The sequence below is a fragment of the Diadema setosum genome, chromosome 7 (genome assembly GCF_964275005.1).
Source record: "Diadema setosum chromosome 7, eeDiaSeto1, whole genome shotgun sequence".
In the NCBI taxonomy this organism is placed as follows: domain Eukaryota; kingdom Metazoa; phylum Echinodermata; class Echinoidea; order Diadematoida; family Diadematidae; genus Diadema; species Diadema setosum.
In genome coordinates, this window is record NC_092691.1 from 22,961,841 (window position 1) to 22,984,514 (window position 22,674).

Sequence of the window (22,674 nt, forward strand, 5' to 3'; positions counted from 1 at the left end):
TAGAGAAAGATAGAGAGAAAGAGATAGAAATATACAGATGGATAGGGAAAGATAGAGAGAAAGAGATAGAAATATACAGATGGATAGAGAAAGATAGAGAGAAAGAGATAGAAATATACAGATGGATAGAGAAAGATAGAGAGAAAGAGATAGAAATATACAGATGGATAGGGAAAGATAGAAAGAGATCAGGAGGCAAGAACAGAAAATCTGTCATCTCACAGATTCTTGATATGAACTAATTATTCTCTCTGTTTTAAATATTGCATCATGTTCTCAGTTATGGAATTGAAACATGGTTTTAAATATTTCAGTTACATGGATGTACAGTTGCTGTCAAAAATGCGAAATGATTTTGGATGTACAAAATTGAACTTGCAATAGTTTCATGTCGGTGAAGATATATGTAATGTTTTCTTTTCAAAGAATGTTGAAAACTGCTGGCAATCGTGATGGTACTTAATGCTGCTTATGCAGCAATGGGCACAGATCATGGTCCCTGTGTAGTGCATTAGACACTGCTGTAGATTCTGCGAAGAGGGCAATGCTGTAGAGCCCAATAAAATTGACCTAAAGCTTTTCTTCCATATAAGCACCATCTTGCAAAGGTATGGGATGAAAACATCAAATTCTGGGATCCCTTGCAGATATTCCTACCTAGAATTCCATATGCAGTTTATTCCATACTGAGTGAGTGAATTGGCAAGCATGTTATTGACTGTGATATTCAACTTTATGGTAAGAACTCATACTTGAAAGTTGTTCTCTTACAACAGCGGTAGTTTTTCCCCGCCATGGATGTAAATTCTATTTGATGATCTAATCTATTTCTCTCCCTCTCTTTTTGTAATTTCTCTGTTTCTTTGCAGATATTGCAAGTCCTTGCAAGGTTGTGTTTCCCTGGGCAGTAGAGGTAAATTTATTTGATTTATCTTTCTCGAGAAATCAATACTTAATTACATTGCTTTCCTTTGCCTACTGGTCAAGTTGTGCATGGCTCATTACTTGGCGATAGCCAGAATTTGACCCCTGTAGGGACTAGGTTGAGAGATTTTTCAAGCATTTTTCTGTGTGACTTGAAAAGCAAAAACAAAAACAATCACATATATAGTTATTGTTTGATATGATGAGTGCTATAGTTTTCTCTGAAGATATATTTCAAGAATTCTTGTAAAGTTGTCATGCAGCTTTCTTTTGCTGTTTTAAATAACAAATTCAAATATTGTGTTGTCAGAGCCTATAAAGAGTTTTTTCTATAAGTGTAGTTTTGGATTGTAGTATAAAATCAGCTTGGTCTATCAAATTGGAATGCATCAAAATGGCAATAAGTAAACCTAGATATGAGTTACTCACAAATTTATGATTATTAGATGATATGAACTTTAAAAAAAATAAAATAAAATAAAACACATGTAGAGCATGACTTGCCGCATTGATGTAGTGTGTATAATTTGCATAGCAAAGAAGAAAGTATGTAACAGCTGTAAATTGCATAAGTACTATTATGCAAGCAGCATCCTCGGAACTTGATCTCATTCTCAGTGAGAAGATTGACATAATGTATGGAAGACGAAACACACATCATTATGCATCATGGGCTAGCAGTGGCAGGCCCTCGTTACGGGGGGGGGGGGGGGGGGGGGGGTGGTAAGGGATGATTGGAAGGCCTATCATGAATAATCATTATAAAATGGGTTCAAGAATGTAGCCAATTGGAAGCGCTGAAATGAGTCACGTGCGCGTGCATTAATTTCTTCAGGCATGCACTCTAAGAAGAGTCTCTCTTCCACCTCCCTGGCCTGACGTACGTCACAATGTTTACACTAGCAGTGCGCACTCAATCAGTTGTTACAAGTGCGTCGCGCGCTACTATACGCGCTGTCAATCCTGTAAACAACTTCTAGTTCGGGCCGCGGGCTGCCACAACAGCCGGCGGCCTTTCTTGTGCATAACAGTACGTGGCGTACGTATACTCTTTATACGTATGTACCAGTACTTATGTGCGGGATTTCCGAGTGCGACGTGCGTAAATGTTTGGGACGAACATCTTCGGACATCTTGACTTTTGAGCGAGTGCTACATGTAGCTGACTGGTATTATCCCACAAAGGTACGTGAATAATGCTGTTAGTTTTCAACCCATTTTATAAAACAAATGATGCACAGGATTATTTCGTGGCGTTAGTGAAGGTGCGGCGCTCTCTCGAGTATTGACAACGGTTGCAAACATGCACTCGGCTGCGCCTCGTGCATGTCGCACCATTGTCAATACTCTCGAGCGCGCCGCACCTTCACTAACACACTCTATCCTGTGCATCATTTGTATATTATTACCACTGTCTTAAGGTGCATCACATGTTTGTGTTGTATTCACATGGTAGATTGGTAGGTGGCCGTGGAAGAATGTCTCTGTCTTGTGCATTTCTGTGACGCCTTCACAGAGAAATATATCAGCTGTTTTTTGTATCTGTATTTGATGTTCGGAACGGACTTTAAATCTGCGAGGCAGGCATCCAGAATGTTCACCTTTTAGGTACTGTCTTGGTGTGTGAGGATCACACTGTATTGTATGGATCATTGTGAATGGATGAACATCTTTAAGAAAATGTTACAGTCCATAATATATACCTTTGTGATTGCATTAAAGAAAAAAAACTAGTTTGGTAGAGACCATGTCTATGTACAGTTCATAGATGAAAATGCTATGGGCAGATTAACATTTACAAGAAAAGTGTAGACATACTTAGGCCCACCATTGGGAAATTTTGCCCTCAGTCGTAGTCACAATGTTTAGCTTTCCATTTTCAATGCTATGAAATTTGGTGAAGTCGAACATGGGATCAGCAGTCAGGCACCTTTTTTCTTCCGTTTTAATTATCCTTTGATCTCTCAAACCCATGAAACATATATTGATTGTGTCGAGGCAATTGATCAATCAGAATTTGGGCACAATACTATATAATAGTCAGTAAGGGCACACATGAAAATTAAAATGGGTTCAATACACTGCAACACGAGGGGATGTATGGTTCAATTAATCCTTTGTGTGCCACACTATTCTGAGACTGGTAATGCTTGAGTGCATTGTAACTTTTTATAGAAGTGTTTTAGATACTATAAATGCAGTGTAGAAAAGTTGTAGAGAAAATCGCAAGCCTTGGTATGATGTAAATATATGCGTTAGGAATGGAATCGTGCATGGTGCTATCAATGTATTGTGGCATATTGTGATTTTAATATCCATCTGTGCGTAGTTGTGAGTTTGAGCAAAATATGTGAAGTTGGTAACCCGTTGACTGAGGTGGGCGTGTGAATGTGGCACACAAAAAGAGTTATGCAATAACAGTTTCACTCCCCTTGCACTTTTGAAGAGTGTGAGCGGCACAACCTGCACTATAGGCAGATTATACAAATCTCATCGTGGAGTCTCAGAGACTCCAACCCCAAGCACCTTCTCATCTGGAGATTCTCCCGCCCGAAACCCCTAGCAAACGGGAGACTCCAAGTTGATGTGTGCGAAGCACGAAGTTCCTAGGGTTCGAGATGTTCTCTGGTGCTATGTAAGGCTTATTTTTCAACATACGATAGCAATAAGTAAGAAATCCTTTCCACCGGGAGACACAGAGCCAGGGCGGGAGAAATCAAATCTCCAGCGGGAGAACGGGAGATTTTGCAAAAATGTGTTTTCGGCGGGAGATCTCCCGTCGAAAACGGGAGAGTTGGAGTCTCTGGAGTCTGTAGAGAAAATTGATCAAATATCACACTATAGGTGTAAGGCACTCTGCAGGCCCAGACTGTACTGTGAAAGTTGATGTGCGTTTTCGTGATCATGCAATGAAAAGATGCTGAGCATTCATTGATTACTGAACAGAGTCGGTGTATTCAAACAAAGTTAATGCATGAGAAAAACAGAGCTTGAATAAATTGTTGATATTTCTTCTTCCGTCATTATCAATGCATCATAAGTTACAAGAATGTAGGCATTCATGCAAATAAACATGCTAAAAAAAAAATTGCATGTCTTGTCGCCTCCCGTCCACAAGTGGCCACATGCACTTTACTTAAAGAAGTATAATTGTGATTGTACATTGTGTAGAACGGTGTGGTATAAACATGGAGGTGGAAGGTTCTTCATTTCACAGAGAGTATAGTGGCTGACTTAGAATGCTCTGCCGTGTTTAGAGGTGCAAGAGAATTGAATTATAGTGTAATATTGCCTTTATGCCACCAGCAGACAAATCAAATTAATTAGACCGGCATCAAACCAAAGGAGATAACCATGACATTTTTCTCTTTTCCAGACTCTGCCAAGTGCAGGAGGGCAGATACATGTTCGCGTTCCTCTCGAGTCCAGCAGAATTTATTATCTCAGTTGAAGGTGTACTGGGTAGACTGTGTCTGTATCTCCCTGCGGGCTGAACATTCGCAGCTCCGTTCCCCCCCCCCCCAATTCTCCATCCCCCATCCCTCCTCCTCCTCCTCCTCTGAGAGAGCTCACCATCACCCTTCATTCACCTCAAACTCAATTGTCGCCCAACGTGGCGGGATGCTCGGCTGTAGTGGAACGTAGCCCCCAGACATAATAACAAGCTCCCTCTCGATTGCCGGCCATTCCTCTGCCGTCTTTCGTTCTACCTTTACCCCCATTTTTTGTGGCCATGCCCAAGGTCAGGTAAGCCTCCTTTTTTTTTTTTTTTTGCAAGGCGGGGGGGGGGGGGGGGGGGGGGGGGAGGGGTTCAAGGTTTGTGGGTAGAAAACCAGGCTCACCAGTGCATTATGGGTAATTTGTCATCCAAAGCAATAAGCAGCAAGGGCACATCCCCTGCCTGTGCATGGTTGAATGGGAGATGTTTTGCTGGGGTATGTTTCAGGATTTTTACTCTGTGTAAATTACCCACCAAGCCTAGTGAAATTGACATCTTCTGCATTCTAATATGTGCATTCTGCATTACAGAGTGTACGTCATACAACTTGTATGACAATGTCATCACAACTCCATATGTTGGTTGTTTTCAAGTCAATCACTTCACATAAAGGAGTGATTTTTAAGACTGATAGTGGTCTTCTCTATATGAGCTGTTCAGATGCATTTTTTTTTTCAAAAATGATATCTCTCTTAGTTTTTTTTTTTAGGAGGGGGGGGGGGGTGGAGGTTGGAGTCCCTCTGTACAGGGCTTTGTGTAGCTTGAATTTACCTTCAACAGTTTTAGGCAATGTGCATGATACAGAAGTTTACAAATTGGCCAGAATAAAATCTAGACAATCACATACACACATGCATGCACGGACACAAACACACACACACACTCTTATTCAATTCAATAGGAACACATCCAGATGCAAATTGTAGTGTATAGAGTCTAACTTACGGATAAAACTTGCACATTTTCACTTTCCCTCTTCTTATCAGGACAAAGACATGTTAAAGGACAAGTTTACCTTCATATACATGTGGATTGAGTGAAGGCAATAATATTAGTAGAACACATCAGTGAAAGTTTGGGGAAAATCTTACAATCCGTTCAAAAGTTATGAATTTTTAAAGTATCTGCACAGTCACTGCTGGATGAGAAGACTACTGCAGTGTGTGATGTCACATGCGTACAACAATATAAGGAAAATAAAAAGAGAATTTCACAAAACTTTATTCTTTGAATAAAGTGCACATTTCTTCGACTTGTTACTGACATATGTTAAGGGTAATATTATTCCCCCTGCCTTCTGAAAGAGAAAAGTCGAGTGTTCTTTTGTTATGTGAGAAAAATGGAAATATGTTGAATTTTCTTTATTCTTTCTTTATATCGTTGTACACATATGACATCACAAGCTATAGTAGTATTCTCATCCAGCCGTGACTGAGCAGAAACTTAAAAAATTCTTAACTTTTGAACAGATTGTCCGATTTTCCTCAAACTCTCACTGATGTGTTCTACTATTTATTGCTGCATTCACTCAACCCACATGTCTATGAAGGTGAACTTGTCCTTTAACCCTGAAGTCCTGGGGTTTTTGGTTCTGCGAGAGAATACATTTCCTAAAACATATATGGTAGGTTTGTTTGGAGCATGTGAATCCTGTTTGAGCCAAGTTTGTAATCAAATCATTAATCATTTTCTCCTGAGCAGCTTTTGGAATCAATTGAGAATCATTAGGAATTAAACACTGTAACACTGTAATGATGATTATGATGCTTGAGATAACATCAACACCTGCAATATAACTAATGATATTAAATGATAATAGTCATAGTAGAAGTAGTATAAATAGTTGTAGTAGTCATAGTAATAAATATGATAAGAAAAATGCAAAATATAAATTTGCGTGCTCTTTTTTTGCTTGAATAGCAAATGTTTGCAGTTGCAGTTGATATTATATTTCTTATGTCAATGCATGACCCATTAAAAGAGAGAGAAAAAAAATATGAGGAACAAGAGATACTGGGTGAGATTTATTTGCAGAGACAAAGGAGTGAACAAAAGAGCAGGAGTCATAGTTTGATGATGTTTTCAAGAAAATTGAAGTGTTTTACCGTCATTTAGTGTCTTCCCATGAAAAAGTGAACAAAAGAGCAGGAGTCATAGTTTGATGATGTTTTCAAGAAAATTGAAGTGTTTTACCGTCATTTAGTGTCTTCCCATGAAATGACAACAGAGTTTTGAAACTTTCACCCCACTCAATATAATTTTGCATTGCAACTCTTACCAATGTGCTTGGGAATGTGTGGATTTTAAATCAGGCGGTAATGGCCATCTAATACCAAGGTATGTGGTAATTTTGTAATCAAATTAGTGCTTTGCTGCACATATGTATTTACTGAAATACATGTAAATGAATACAAGGGTATCAAACTGTGCAAAATTTCAAATGGTATTACCTTATAGAAAGAAATAAAGATGTAAATTGTGGACATCTCCATTTGAAGGGCGTTGGGCCCATCAAAGTGTGGAATATTCCTGAATGCTTTAATAGAGATTGAATCTCATTTAATCATATGAGTGGACACAGTGAACCGCCAGGAAATTGACCATACCCAGGTCAAACTGGCCAGCAAAGTTGCACCTTCCAAAATGCTCAACTGCCCATTGACTTTACCTGCATACTTATCATGAAATTCAAATATCCATGCATGCAGATGAGTTTCCCACGGGTCTAAGGTAATTGATTGATATGAGGTTCACTGCGAAATGTAGGCTAATGATTTGCATGTGCATATAAATGGCAGGTAATGAAATTGCATTGTGAGTGTGAGAAGCGTTTGTAGTCCTACCTACATTGTATTTTAAAATTTAAACACTATATAGTGTACCTGTACTGTGCTGAATCAGTGTACAATAATGTAGAAGATGAGGGCAGTTATAGTGATAGAAATCTTAGATCGTTCTCCTGTTGTGATATACAGAGTATATTAGCCACATGAGATGGTCATAGCCTTGTAGGCTCTGTGCCAGACTGTAAATGAGCTGTAACATGTACACAATGTACTCAGTAATACCGTGTAGATCTAGGAATTATGAATGGGGGATGGGGGAGGGAGATGCGGGGAGGGGTGGGGAGGGGGATGGGGAGGGGTAGGAGAGGGGGAGTGCACAGATGGAGAGATGACTGACCCCCAAGCCTCTGCTCTTCCTGTGAATGCCCTGTCCTCATCAATAAATGCATCAGTCTTGATGAGAAACTATAGTATAGAGACTATCGCCTGCCATAAATATGTGGACTCCTGCATATTTTATGTATTTCTGGAGGTACTGTAATGGTTGTCAACAAGACACATTCTCAATTTGATACTCTTTGTAAGTGCTGATATTAACAAGCAAGTGGGTGTAGGCAGCCATCAACTTGATAGCATGGGCATTGAATAGTTGATGCTAACAGGGTAAGAAACAAAACTAGCAGCCAAGGCTTAATACACACAGACTCACAAGTGCAAACATCATGTTATTAGACACCTGCATGAACAGAAAGCACTGACAGAGGTCAGTGCATCATTTATTTTTAGGCCATAGATCCTTACGCAGTGCAGATTAAAGGGCTGCTCTCTTGGGAAGGTTGAATGTCATACGTGTCATACCGCATGCGTTTCATGTGGAATTCTTTCCTGAACATGATTAGTATTGACGATGATGAGATTGTGCACAATTTTAGTATAAAACAGTGCAGACCTGATTCCAATCGTTAAATGATGATGATGATGATGATGATGATGATTATGATTATGATTATGAGTATTATCATAATTGTTATTATTATCATCATTATTCATTTATTTATGTATCTATTTATTTTATTAATATTATTATTATACTTACTGTTATTATCATTATTATTTTTACTTTACTATTATGACAGTGAAAGATTGAAAGGTGAAATGTGTGGTGAAGTCAAATACTGTACATTAGTCATGGTGTAAGAAGTTAGAATATTGTAAAGGTGCCATGTACCATAAAACCAGAATTTTTTTTTTTTGGAAATGAAACTTTCTCAAATTATGCGAGGAGCTAAGTGGCACTTCTTGAAGCTTTCATGCTGCGAAAATGGCCATCTGCTGCAATTCATAAAAGTCTTATGCTGCGAATGTTTCTGGCTTTAGTACAGTAGTCGGGATTTGTATAGAGGGCACATCAATTACTGTGACTGGATTTGATTTGCCAGCACTGTGAGTGACTGCAAATATCAGTCAAGATTTTCCAGTAAATCTGCTGCAATCACCATACAAGTCTTTTGCCCAGTGTGCAATTGACCCTGGCTATCATTTATGTCAAAATTTGTTTGTTTGTTTGTTTGTTTGTTTGTTTGTTTGTTTTTAATAACCAATGTCTGCTTGTGTGTGACATTTAGATGATAACTTTGTAAGAAATGGTAGCACTTTGCGACCATGATCAACTGCTGGGTTATAGTTGAAATACTACATGTGCAAATAGTTCTGTCATATTGCAGCAACTTCATGCTTTACTAACAGTATAATTCACCATAAAGTAATGTTGGTCATTTATCTGGTAATAATGTGATACATAGTGCTCCATGTTTTTGTCACTACCCAATATGGCACAAATACATAATTCAGGACCCTATTCAAGATTTTGCATTGTCTCCAAATGCATCTATCACAGACAGAAAATTACAATTCAGTGTAAACATCAAAAACCAAACAAACAACAAGAAACAAGCATGATTCAATCTTGTTACACTAGTGGATATGATATGATGTTTAAGCCTCTGTTCTATTGTAGACTCTGGCCAGATTAACAGTTCTTTTCAGACAACCCTTTCAAGATTTGCCATTGGGATCATTAGTCATGACTAGGAAAAAACCTAGAACCCAAGCACCACTCATACTAATCAATTCAGTTTGGCAATGCAGCCAATGATTTTGCTCGATTGGTTGTTGGTGCAAAATGTGTGTTCATGAGCTTCCTTGGATGTTGCTCTGCTTTATATTGGTCATGATTTCGGCTGCCAAAGGCTGAAAGCAAAATTTGGTAAAATCAAAGATGTTAGTTAACAAGTTAAGCTGAATCTCCAAAGGCCCTCTCACTGGATTTTGGCTCTTGCTGGTGGCTTAAAGGGGAACAAAACCCAAATGAATTACTTGACTTGACTTACGTGATTCCACCTTTCCACCTGACACCCTGGATGAGAAGACTACAATAGTTTGTGACGTCACTGTTGGACAAAATCTTCGCATCCAGCAATGCCTGCTCTGAAACTTAAAAAAATTAATAACTTTTGAATGAATAGTCCTATTTTGCTCTTCAGTGATGTATTCTACTAATATTGCATTCACTCAATCCACATATTTTGGTATGATTCCACTTTAAATAGCAAGTGTCATGTAATGGCCCTCTTGCAATCAATACAACAGAGAAGGCCTCTGACGAAGGCTAGTCCACAAGGAGCTTGTGGCCTCCCAGCAGCTGTGCAATTAAAAAATAAGAAAAAAAAAATGGGACGAAGACTTGACAAGTTTTGAAATAATTGATTGAAAAGCAAGCTAAATATATCAGCCACCTCTTTTAGATGGATCTGAATGAATCATTATTTTCTCTTTTTTTTGGGGGGGGGGAAGGAAGGGAAGGCTAGGGATGGGTCATATTAATACAAATTTGAAGACTACTGTATATTACAGGGATCAAGTCAAGTGTTACAGTGGACATGCTAGTGGTGAATCCAAGTCATTGATAGCCTAGACGCATGGTAAGAGCCATTGTGTATGATGTATTGTAATAGAGACCCTGGCAGGCTCATGAAATAATGGCAAAGATACATGCTTTACGGATCAATGAGAACCTAACTGCAATGCCCTGTGATCCACAAGGTCTTTGTCAATATTCCGGAAATGGTCCCAACTTATCTCTTGTTGTTTATGTTTTCTCTCCTGGTTTTTCTTGTTTTGGGGTTGGTTGTGGTGAGGTGGGGAATAGAGAGGTTATTTGATATTTTGGGGAGATGATTTAAATGTGAATTTGTGAGTATGAATAGAAAGGAACAGTTCACAGTTAAAAGTACATTAATAATGCATTCAGAATGTTGTCATGGACCGAGACACTGATGATACATTTTACGCCTTTTGTATCACCAGAGTGCTCATGCAGAGGACGATATTGTATGGCCATTCAATGAGTGCGAATACAGTAGCCCCTTTGCTCCCCCCTAATCATATTTCTAGTGGCTAAGCACAAGGTAAAGTGATTCTACAGGAGCAATAGCATTTTCATTGAGCCTTCTTAACTTTCTCCCTGTATTATATGGATACCAGCTGTATTAACAATAGGATTTCGAGAGAAATGTCACGGTGAATTATTGAATTCTGCTTTTATGGAATCCAGTTGTCCCCTCACGTGCGGAGAAGTTTTCCATTTTGAGAACCGCGAATATTCATGCACGAGATCTCATTACTGCAGATTTCAGATGGTTGGTTCCACTCCGAATAATTTTGGAATGTCTAAACCATGGCTGTCCTTTTTATGAATTTAAGGCTTGTATCTATTTAGGCATCAAGTAAATACTTGTTCTGCTTGTCATGACTCAATATGACTGTACGTACGGACCTACGAAGGAAGGGACTGGGCCAACATCTCGTCATAACCAGACGTCATAATGAGAGTAGAAATATGGCAGCGATGTGAGGGCGTTCTGAATCACTCCGCCTTGTTTGATTAGCAATGTGATGCAGGGGGGAAACTCGCTGACAGAGCTCATTACGTGTGCGGAGATATTACCATCCTGCTTTTTTGACATTTAGCATCTTGTGTAAAAACTGGGGAATGGAGTGTTGGTGGAATATTACGGATGTTGTACGATTGCACTGAGGAGGGAAGGAAAAAGGAAGTGAAAGAGAGAGAGAGAAAAAAAATGGAGGGACAAAGTTGGGGAGGAAAGAAATTAGAAAGTGTACAAGAGTTGTATATATATCAGGTCTACTGTTTTAGAGAATGGGGAGCCACATTTTAAACCGCAGAAGAAGAAGAAGATGACAAAAATAGATGGTGATGAAGGCGAACATTGTCTGTCATATATTTGTTAGCATAGCTAATACACTCAGATACGGCACATTTGTTCAACCATCACATCAGTGAAGTCAGGAGCGTGCGCATAAATGTGAACAAGAAGTGGATATCATAGTAAGCTAAGATTCTCTCATAGTCCAAGGATGACTGTATTGACGTTCTTTTCAAGGTGTGAATATGAGTTTCTGTTTCATGAAATCAGTTATCTGTGTATAAAGTACATTCTGTAATGCTAACAGACTGTCCATTATGAGTGAAGAATGTCAAACTAGTCTTATTTGACTGCTGATCTCAGTGACAGATATCTGTCTCTCATACTTTTTTTTTTCAAAGTCATTGCATGATTAGTCTTCTTTATAGTGTTTTCTTGTCAAAGCCAATGCCAAAAAGAAGAAAAATAAAAAAATAAAGTCATTTGGAACATTTGCTGAGATGCTTTCTACTAGTCAGTTTTACACAGTAAAGACATGCTTTCTGTCTGTCTTATCCCCTGGGCCCCATTTCATAAAACATATTATCAGTGACAAGTTGTCATAGTTGTTATAAGCTACTGAAATCCTTGCAACTGATTGGCTAAGAGCAAATTTGTCATAGAAATGTGGCAGTTGTCACTGATAACAAGTTTTATGAAACGTGAGCCATGATCTGTATTTCTTTTTCTTGGTTGAAGAGCCAGCCATAAGATAAAATAAGAGTAATTCATTCAAATTCATAATTCTTACATCAAGTTGTTTTTCATTGCAACTGATTGACAAATTACCCTACATCAATGTATACTGAACACTGATTAGACAGTGTTTTAGCAGTAGCCATGATAAAAATCATGGGCATACATACTTGGCTTGTACTTGAACCAACCAGTTAATGATTGCTAGACAGGGCAATTTGTCAATCAGTTGCAATGAAGAATGAATCATGATAAAGAAAAAAAAATGCATTTACATTTTTATAACATTGTAGATAAGGCTAGTTTTGATATTAATGTTATTAACTCGTACATAAAGCGAAGTTGTAATATTACGTACAATGTAATATAGTGTAAGGTGCAGTTACATCAAAATCATTATGTGGTAATGATGGTGGTGCTTCAACATGTACTTAATACAGTAGTTGAATTGACTAATTTTCTGTTTCATGTTAGGAAATATGTTTATTAGGGAAGCATGGGGATTATCTTCAATGTATGGCAACTGAACAGCTTCCCAGTCACCAGTAGAGGGTGCACTTGACCCTAAGAAAACAAGTTTAACCCATACTTTACTCAGGCAGGTGTCAATGTATAATGTGTGCTAATAGCAAAATCAGCTCATCCCCAATGGTCTAGCAAAGACCAGTACCGTGGCATTATATACTGTATACGCTATAATTTTCGCGTACATAAATTTTCGCGAATTGCCACTGTCACACATTTTCGCGAGTGGTTAAATTCGCGATTGGGGGACCAGAGAAGATATGAAGTGGCAAAGAAAGTGTGAATTTTCAACTTACGCTAGCAAATAAGAATGATACTAGTTATACACTGCATGAAAAAAACTTACCAAACTCTGCGAACTAGTAAGTTAGAATTCAACATTTTTGAAGTGGTTAAGTCCATCGCGCTAGATTTCTGACGAGTGGTACGAGGGGTTACGATAATGGATTGGCTCTACAGTATTCGTAAGTAGACGTGGACTAGCCCGACCACCCCAGACGCTGTTAATACGCTGTGCTGTGCGAATGCTACTTACAGCGACTGGGCTGTGTATACTACATTGGTAGTTAGTAGTTAGACGTGGACGTGCTATACGTAAACAAGCTTAGCCAGTATGGTCTGTTCGGTAAGCCGTAACATGGTATACTAGTACTGAAATGTTTGTATCATCAAGGCAAGGGATTCATTTTGGAAGGTAATATTTTCGCGTGTTGTTAATTTCGCGAATAGCTCCCGACTCGCGAAATTTGCGTAAACAAAACCCACGCGAAATATATAGCGTATACAGTAGGTAAGGAACAAATGAAGTATAGCTACAGTTGTATTCTGTAGGCATTTTACTAACAAAAATTATTGATCATGAATCAATTTGTAAAAATCTACAAAATTTAAATCCCATTGCAGTTAATGAGTTTTTTTTTTTTTTTTTTTTTTTTAGGAGGTTGTTGTTCGTAATATTTTTATGTAGTCAATCATACAATGTGTTCCAGAGATCATGATGATGATGATGCATTGCCCCTACTATGTACCAGATAGGCAATATTGACTGTTGCCATACAGTAGGACTATGACTACCACTTTATGATGGTATTCAAAGATGATAGTGTTGATCGTATTAATGCCAGTAAACCTGATAAACCGGGGTTCGGTTTCAAAGTATGGTAAGTGGATTTATACTCGTAAGATGTCTATTCCTATTCATTGATTCATTCATTTTGTGTTCGATAACAAGAAACTCTCAGAAAACAGGCAGTAGCAGTAGGATATCTATTTAGACCAAAAATTATTCAAGTACACATAACTATACCCAACATTCATCTTAGAGTGCATATTGACTGAGGACTCCATAGCTGATGTTATTATGTACTTGTAGAGGTGTTATCTTGGGAAGATGTTGAATCCCTGGTAGAAGCACATCACCACTGACATAAGCTCTCTCTCTCTCATCCCACACCCCTTCCCACACACACACACACACACACACACATGCATACCCACACCCACATACATAAGCACAAACTCATTTCATGTGGGTGTATACAAGCTGTACTGGTACTCTATTTTGTCATAGAGTGGAACATGTACACAATGTGAGGAATGGTGGTTCAAGCTGTATCGAGCGTAGTGGTTCAAGCTGTATCGAGCATAGTAATTCTGATCATTCAGGGATACATGTATGGTATGGACACAATGTACATTGTATTTAAAATCAACAACATGTATGATAGTAGAAAGGACAAATTTTTCCCATTTCAGAGGGTAACTGCCAAAGCAGTCAGGGTGTGAAATGCAGTGGTGTGCAGTGTTAAGCATACATATTGTACACTGTCGGTTCCAGTGATTGAATGCACTGCTATAAATGCAGTGTCTTGCCCCACTTCGGTGTCATTACTAAAATGTTATGTGCTAGGCTGTGGCACAAGTTATGTGGAGAGTATTGTAAATTATGTTTCAGGTCCCAAGGGCCTCCTACATGTATACAATGTAAATGACAGTGTGTTGTGTCTAAAATACTGTAGTCTTTTTAATACTTACAGTGTAGTATCTTTTTGGTTTGACATTATGGTGTAAAGAACATGAAGTCATGGGCTGCAGTAGGTTTACCCTGTCACTTTTGCATGGCATGAATTGAAGAGCGCCCCTAGATTTGTCCATTTACAGATCATTACAATACCTTTAAACTGTCTGTGGATTTCCTACGTTGGTATTTAAGTTTGATAGCGATTTACATGTACTCCCCTACATGTGTGTGTCAACAGATTTGCTCACAAACATTTTGCCATCCACTTAAAGAGTGTGGAAGAATGATGACTCTCATTTCCTGAGTTTATTTCTAATCTTTGCATGTTGGATATCTGCTTCAGCGTGCATTTTGAGTACCAAGGTTTGTGCAGGCACATTTTGGCTATCAGCCTGAAGATGAGTGATCTCGGGCTGGTCTCCATCTTTCAGCCCCATCTCACATTTCTTCTTCCTCTTCTTCCTTTCCTCACATACTGCCTTCTTATGTCTTCCCTCACCTGCCCTCTTCCTCTCCTCTATCTACTCTCTCTATCTCCCCTTCCCATCTTCCATCTTCATCTTCTTCTTATCCTCCTCCTTGTCATCCTCTCATTCTTCTATCAACCACCACTGCCATCCTATCTCCCCCCCCCCCCCCTCATCGTTTAGCTCTACCTCCATCTCATTTTCTTGTATTCCTTTTTATCTGTGCAGGCTAAAGAGGAGCGCATCCAGGGTACTGTAGTTTTTCCAGTCTTGGTTTACCCTTCCCTTTTCAGCACCAACCCACCTCCCCCCCCCCCCCAACACTCTGCCACCATATGTTACAAGATATATTACAGCTGAGGGCAAGATGCCATGGCTTGACTGCTTGTTTTCCCGGGGGAGTTGGTCAGTCACACCTGTGCGTAATTGTAAATGGCCTCTGAGGGCGAAGAGAATGATTTCATAGGAAATGGATATGTCTGACTGGTTGGCTTGTTTTTTTGGCCATGTTCACACAGGTACTAAAAGCATTGATGATATTTCATGTACATTGTATGTGAAATTGCTCATGGTTTATGAGTTTGTCCACATGGTGCCTATCACTAGTGATATTTCATATGATCATGGACCTTTGTAGGTCCATGATATGATCAACAAGCAACACTAGATGAGTAAATCTGGTATGTAGTATGCACCATGCAATGACTCCACTTTTATGCATACTTTTGTAGCAAGTGTTTATAAAATGCAAAATTTTAAAGTGAGAAGAGAAAGTGCTTTTAATGATGGTAGATAGATTGGTTCTTGGCTGACCAAAAACACAGTACTGCACACTGCAGTATGATAAGATTTTAGTTTGGTAACAGTGGTCGAACAATGTAAGGTGTTCAATACTACGTTGTAGATGTATTTTGTATGACTGCACATGTATGGCATCCTTTTATTCTGGTATGTATTGTGCATTCCATTTAGCAGCCCCATTTCATGCAATTTCCTGGAATGAGGTGTTAAATGTCATGCATGCATTCATTCATGATTTCAACAGACTGGATGTTGAGACACAAATAATCTGTTCTGGATTTTTGATGAGATATCAAAAAAAAAATGATCAGTTGAGGAATGTGGTAAGGAAATTTGTAACTTACTTATGTATAATAACAATGAAAAAATATATGTTTTTAAATATAATCAGCTACTTATGACTTGAATCCTTTGAATTGTTTTGCACAGCCATAATATGGCATGTAGTAATATAACTGAAAGTAATATCAAAGTGATGCTTTGTTACAAAGTGTCTAGCTTATGTCATGAATGTTGATAACTTTTTCAAAAACATATTTTTGTATTATGCAAAAGATTTAGAGCTTGCTGAATGAAAAGACATTATAGGAAAAAGATAGCAGGACATGAAAATATGAAATTTCAAAATTTTTAGCAGCATAAACTGTAACACATTTGGAATATGTTTACCTCATGGTAGTTGTTTTTAGTCCACTATACGGCTATCACATGAATATATAACATTTTTTAAAAAGCTGCATACTTGTATAATACTCCACAACTTCCCCATCCTAAGTAACTTCATGCAAGTACATTGTAGAAATAAAAAAAAAAATCACTATGATACACTGAAAAACAAAATTTCACCAAACTTTTCATGGCTTTTTATGTGGGCGTACATAAAGGGACATTTGTATTCTGCTATCAATATACCTGTAAATAGCCAGGCTGTATATAACAATTTATGCTTGGTTATGGAGAAAATGACCATCAGCATCCTTCTGTTGCGGGACAGTACACTTGTATATCACATGCCAGGTGACCATGCTGATTCATTGCAGTTGCTCATGCCAGAGTGAAATAAGAAAACACAATCAGTATATTTATATAGTAGTAACAACAGTATTAGATATTTACATCAAAATCTCAACGATGTTATAAAGATGTTTGTTGTTGTGATCTTCTAGTCCTACTTGGACCCCAATCTTTGCCTGAGTACTACCAGTTACTGTATTATCGGTTTTGATATGGATGATATCCACTGTTTCATTGGGCAGCTTTATGACCATTGGTGTCCTCTCCTCGCTAGCTGTGATTAAAAAAGATGAAGATTGGTAAACAACAGCCACACCTATCAAACTTTAATCATCTTTGTTGGAGATGGCCATCTTCACCTTTGCGCTGGACAGTGATCAGATCAGCATCACACCCACACTGCAGAAAGTTTAATGGGCATGGGGGTCTCTTCTGCTTGAAGGGGGGGGGGGGTTACTTTGTAGAATGGGAGATAAAATATGAGCAGATCCCCACTGCTTCACACCCTTAGAAATGAGCTCTCTATTTATGCTCACTCATGGATGACATTCCAATATGAAGCCCCCAGTAAGCCCATGAAATATTCAGCTCCCCGCACGGTTTGAGACGCGCGGCGGAAAAGTAGCCGACAAAATGTCAGACATTTTGTGGTGTTTCTTCAGAAGTGATCTGAGTAGTGATTGAACCATTTGGGGGGCATCTCTGAGATTATGGCTCTGTCAGAGCATCTGTGTGTGTGGGGGGGGGGGGGGGCAAAATGGAAGATATTCTCTATGTCGTTACGGAGAAGTCACACATTTCTGTTTCTAACCATTGGCAGTACCATTGCCTGACTGCTGCCTACCTTCTTCAATCTTTCAAAGATGAAACCCTATCCATCTGTGTAATTACCTGCTTCATAATTTTTCTTGGAAGGTACCATGTGTTATGTCACATTGGGGCTATAGAATTTATCACAGGGACATCCTGAAATGAAGTTGGCAAAATGCCATGGTTTCACAGGCCTGGGTATGAGGCACCATTCCCACCTCCCTGATACAACCAGTGCAGTGATGCAGCGCAGTCATGAAAATGGTATTACAGAGGGAATAAAGAATAATGCTTTTCACAAATATAATTTTTTGGCCTGTAAGTGGATTGTTTGTGGTTTTTGATATGTGTCGTGTACAATAAATTGAACATGCCAGTTTGAATATCCAAAAAAATGAATATATTCTTCTGCACCCGGACCACGATCAGTTGGGATGATGTAGATGGTTTTGGTGGAAATAGAAGCTTGAGCGAGTGCTCCGGGGGAGTATGATCTTAACAAGAGATGATAAAGGTCAGAATTATGTGCTTACCACAAATTGCGTCAAGAACCATCAAGAGCCAGCAGACATCAGACAGGCTTTTAAGGTGTCTTCTTGCATTATTGAGCAAGCTCGTGAATTGAGACCTGTCCGATTTCACACCCTACATGACTCCAGTAGATTGTTACTGGCTGTTCTGTACAGCTTTTCTAAATGCAGCTACTCGGTCTCAAGAAAGTAAATTATGGAAGTTGGCTCCCCCCCCCCTCCCCACTCCCCACAAATGAGCTATGTGACACCAGTTAAAGCAGAAAGGAATAGAGACACGAATCTATCTGTGGCTGTGTACTAACTTGAGTGGAAGCCACATTATGTATTCAGACCACTAATTATCTCAGAGATTGCCCAAATTGGGTTTTGTGCCAATAACACAATCTATGCTAATCAAGGCATCAAACAACTATGTGGTGCCATTTGTATGTTGGTCAAGTAATAGAACTTGGTGACAGTAGATCAGTCTTGCAGCTCTTAATATCATATGGAGTCTGCAGTCTGTTTCATCAACCTAATATCCCTTTCATTTTTTTTTTTTCGTAATGGTTGAATTAACTCCATGCACCCAAATAATGCAAATAAGACCAAACAGATCATGTGCACAGAATCTTTGGAAGTCCGCACTTCATCTCGGGAGGGCTCATTTTAAGATGATGCAATAGTGTCATTCACATGTACAAAGTAGCAGGATGTCTATACCAAGATGATTTTGGCCCCGTTCAGACACACAGAAATATCCTGCTAATTTAATGATCCAGATACTGTAAAACCAAAAACGCAGCATAAAACGTTCGCGAATTGTTGACTTACATGAAAAAGTTATGAGTATCCTACATGTACTGTGTTCACGCTAGATGAGGGGGCTCTAAACGATCTAGGCATGAACACAGCACACGCTTCTGGTGACCTGCGCACAAGAAACTGCTGCGTCTTTTGAGGAGGAAGAACGCTCACTGGTTTCCATAGAAACGTGTGCCGACCTCACACTAGACAACCAGGGGACTCTAAACATGGTTCTGTGTCACCCCCGCTGACTAAGTATAAAATAATGCACATTTTCATCTACCATGTCCTTAAAGGACAAGTTCACCTTCATTAACATTATAAGGATTGAGAGAATTTAGCAATATTAATAGAACACATCATTGAAAGTTTGAGGAAAATCGGACAATCCGTTCAAAAGCTATGAATTTTTGAAGTTTTTGTGCAGTCACAGCTGGATAAGAAGACTACTGCAGTGTATGATGTCACATGCGTACAACAATATAAGGAAAATATAAAGAGAATTTCACAAAATTTCATCTTTTGAAAAAAGTACACATTCCCTTGACTCGTTACTGACATATATTATGGGTAATATTATTCCCATTGCCTTTGGAAAGAGGCAAGTCAAGTGCTCTTTTATTATGCGAAAAAAATGAAAATATGTTGAATTTTCTTTATATTTTCTTTATACTGTTGTACTCATATGTCATCACGAGAATTAGTAGTCTCCTCATCCAGCAGTTCCAACACAAAAATTTTAAAAATTCATAACTTTTGCATCGATTGTCCAATTTTCCTCAAACTTTCACTGATGTGTTCTACTACAGCTGTAATATTGCTGCATTCTCTTAATCCTTATGTTAATGAAGGTGAACTTGTCCTTTAATATCCAGAGGTCTTCCAGAGGTCCTTCTAGACAGGGAAAACTCTAAAAGGGGTATTACTTTCACAAATTGTTGCTCCTCGTGAATTTTGCAAAAAATTCATGCACGCGAAAATTTCTAGTTTTGTAGTAATTTGTTGACCAAACTGCTCGTGCCCAAAATCTACCAAAGTGGTGACCCTTGCCCCTGTGTTCATGCACTTTTTTGAGTGAGGGGATGAAAAAATCTTGAAATTATTTGCTCCACTGTTCACAAACTCGCCGCTGTGCAAATTGTCACAATAATTTTAGAATCATTGTGATAATTCCTAAATCATCGCAAGAGTTCATAGGATTTGGATTGCTTCAATGATCGCATGTTCTAGTGAGATTGTCATGTCCCTCTGGCAAAAATCTTAAAGTTTGGATTAAGATGCAAATCTTGAGATTTGTATCTTACTAATTTGCATTAGTGTGAATCCCATTAATGTTTCTGGCCCTACTCCTCTGGTCTGCACTCAGGATCTAAGCAGTTTGTGGCGTGAGGGGCTCATTCTCAAGAAACGTGTGAGCTCAGTGCGTGCAGGTCATTAACTTTAGGACCTTTTGACCGTATGCTGATCTGCGTAAGTTGGGAAGAATGTTTAGAAAGAAGTCCACGTTCTTTGTGTGCTGCTATTATTAACTAAGTGGTAGCAGCACAAGGATACTGCATACAGACAGTTTTCATTCAGTAGCACTCACGTAATCAGATTTTTGTGACTAAGCACTTGTATTGTCTGCATTCAGCATTACGTTTGTAGCTGTAAGGGGGTATCAAGAAAGAGAGCTACATGTAGCTTTTCATCGATTGGCGTGGAAGACTAGAAAAGTGGAGAGACCAGTCGGTTATGACACATATAAAAGTTGTCTAGTTGAACTGTATCATGTAGAATCCTGTAGAATATGTTTGTTCATGTACATTGTATTCATTTATCTACTTATCTATTTACCTATTTGTTTGTTTATCCATCTATTTACTTATTCATTCTCCTATTTTATAGGAGATTTCCTGGGAGAGAAACAGGAGATCATAAAGCTGTTAAATAGCTACATTATATACAAAGACCCCAAGACACTGTTTTCATGCTACATACATGTACATGTATGATAGTTCCCCATTCAGATGCCATGCTGACTTTGACTCAGTCTTTGCTACATTTCTGTCCACGAGACTGTGCTCAAGGTATCGCTGTGTGTGGAATTCAAATCCCCCTGCTTTTATCAATCTAAATTCGTTCATGTCGGGGCAAGCTGTATCTTTTCCAACTTGAGCTGTTTTTTTTTTTTTTTTCATCTGCTGTAGAATTCAGACAGACATTGTAAATGCGAGGTCGAGTACGTCGTGCTGCTGCTCAGTCAAAACACGCTTGAAATGCATTAGCACAGAACTTGAGATTCATGTAGGATGTGGAACCGTCATGAGTGAATATGAAAATGTACTTATCCTGAGCATACTGTCTGTTGAGAGGCATGCTGTACAGTACATTCGAGGACATGGAGATTATTGAAATCACTCAAAAGCGTTTAGCTTCTTTTCAAGGCTTTATGCACGTTCCTATATTTGACTATAGAAGTATAATGTATTCCTTGTATATAAATTTGTGTGACTGATGTACATTGGAAGGCATGTCTTTGTGACTAGTTTGTGACTAGGCTTTTATGACTAGTTTGTGACTAGGCTTTTATGGCTATCTTAAACCAAAAGCAACAAATGTACATGTAGACAAAATCACAGGGTTTGAAGGCGTTAGTCCTTGTTATCCATATTTAATGATTTATTGGTAGAATGTGTTGTTGATTGTTGGACATCCAGAGGTATTTCTGTTACAGTTTGTGTTATTATGAGAAATTTTGCATAGTTTTTTGTAAAGTGTATGATTGTGTGGTTATGTGTTCGTGTGAATGTTGCATACATACAAGTGTATATGGGAGATTAGAAGCATGTGATTGTACAGATCTGTATTTGCCCTTCTCTTTTGGGAAAAAAAGGTTGATTCATGTGTCAGCATCGTCTGGGAATAAATCAATTTGTAAATCATACTGGCGCAAGTATTGTATCTCCTGCTGCGCGCTGTGTGATGGAGGTGTGTGGGGCTTGGTGGTTGGGGGGGGGGGGGGGCTGGAGAGTCAGTCTGTACCCTGAATGTGCTGGAAAACTGATTGGAAGTAGAAAACAGGAAAGACAATCTCGGCCTGTGTCAGACTAGTGAGGAGGATGGGGTGATTCCGCCAAACCTAGGGTGCTCGGTCAGACATTGTGGTATACATGTAATATGCATGTGCCCTACTTTCAGACGTTCATCATGCAACTTGGCACATGTGTGCAGCATACAGTGATTCCAAAGGTTAAAAAGCAAATTTACTTGTTACAGCTTTAGCAGATCCCTGTCTTTCTGGGTGTAGATTTTACTGTGGTTCCTGTTCAGTATTTCATGTTACACCAAAACTCTACCAATGTCCAGTGTTGTAAAGATACACGTACATGTACATTGAACATTTATAACAGGCACTGATCGTGCTGGTGTTTTCATCATGGTATTTTTTTCCTGTTCATATTTCCTTCTATAACAGACTTTAAAATAGATAGCCTGATTTGTATTTAAAAAAGCTCTTGACAAGCAATGTTCTGATAGTCAGTGCTTGAGTGTGCTGATAAATAACC

At 38.8% G+C, this 22,674-nt stretch overlaps 1 protein-coding gene across 3 annotated transcripts in view; it reads left to right on the forward strand.

Moving 5' to 3' along the window:
- The window catches only part of LOC140231010 (uncharacterized), a 206,314-nt gene that overhangs the window by 23,921 nt on the left and 159,719 nt on the right, over window positions 1-22,674 (forward strand). For all 3 annotated transcript variants that reach the window (XM_072311161.1, XM_072311163.1, XM_072311162.1), the window contains exon 2: window positions 870-913. The gene's annotated coding sequence lies outside the window, so the exon portion shown is untranslated. The remainder of the gene's footprint in view (window positions 1-869; window positions 914-22,674) is intronic.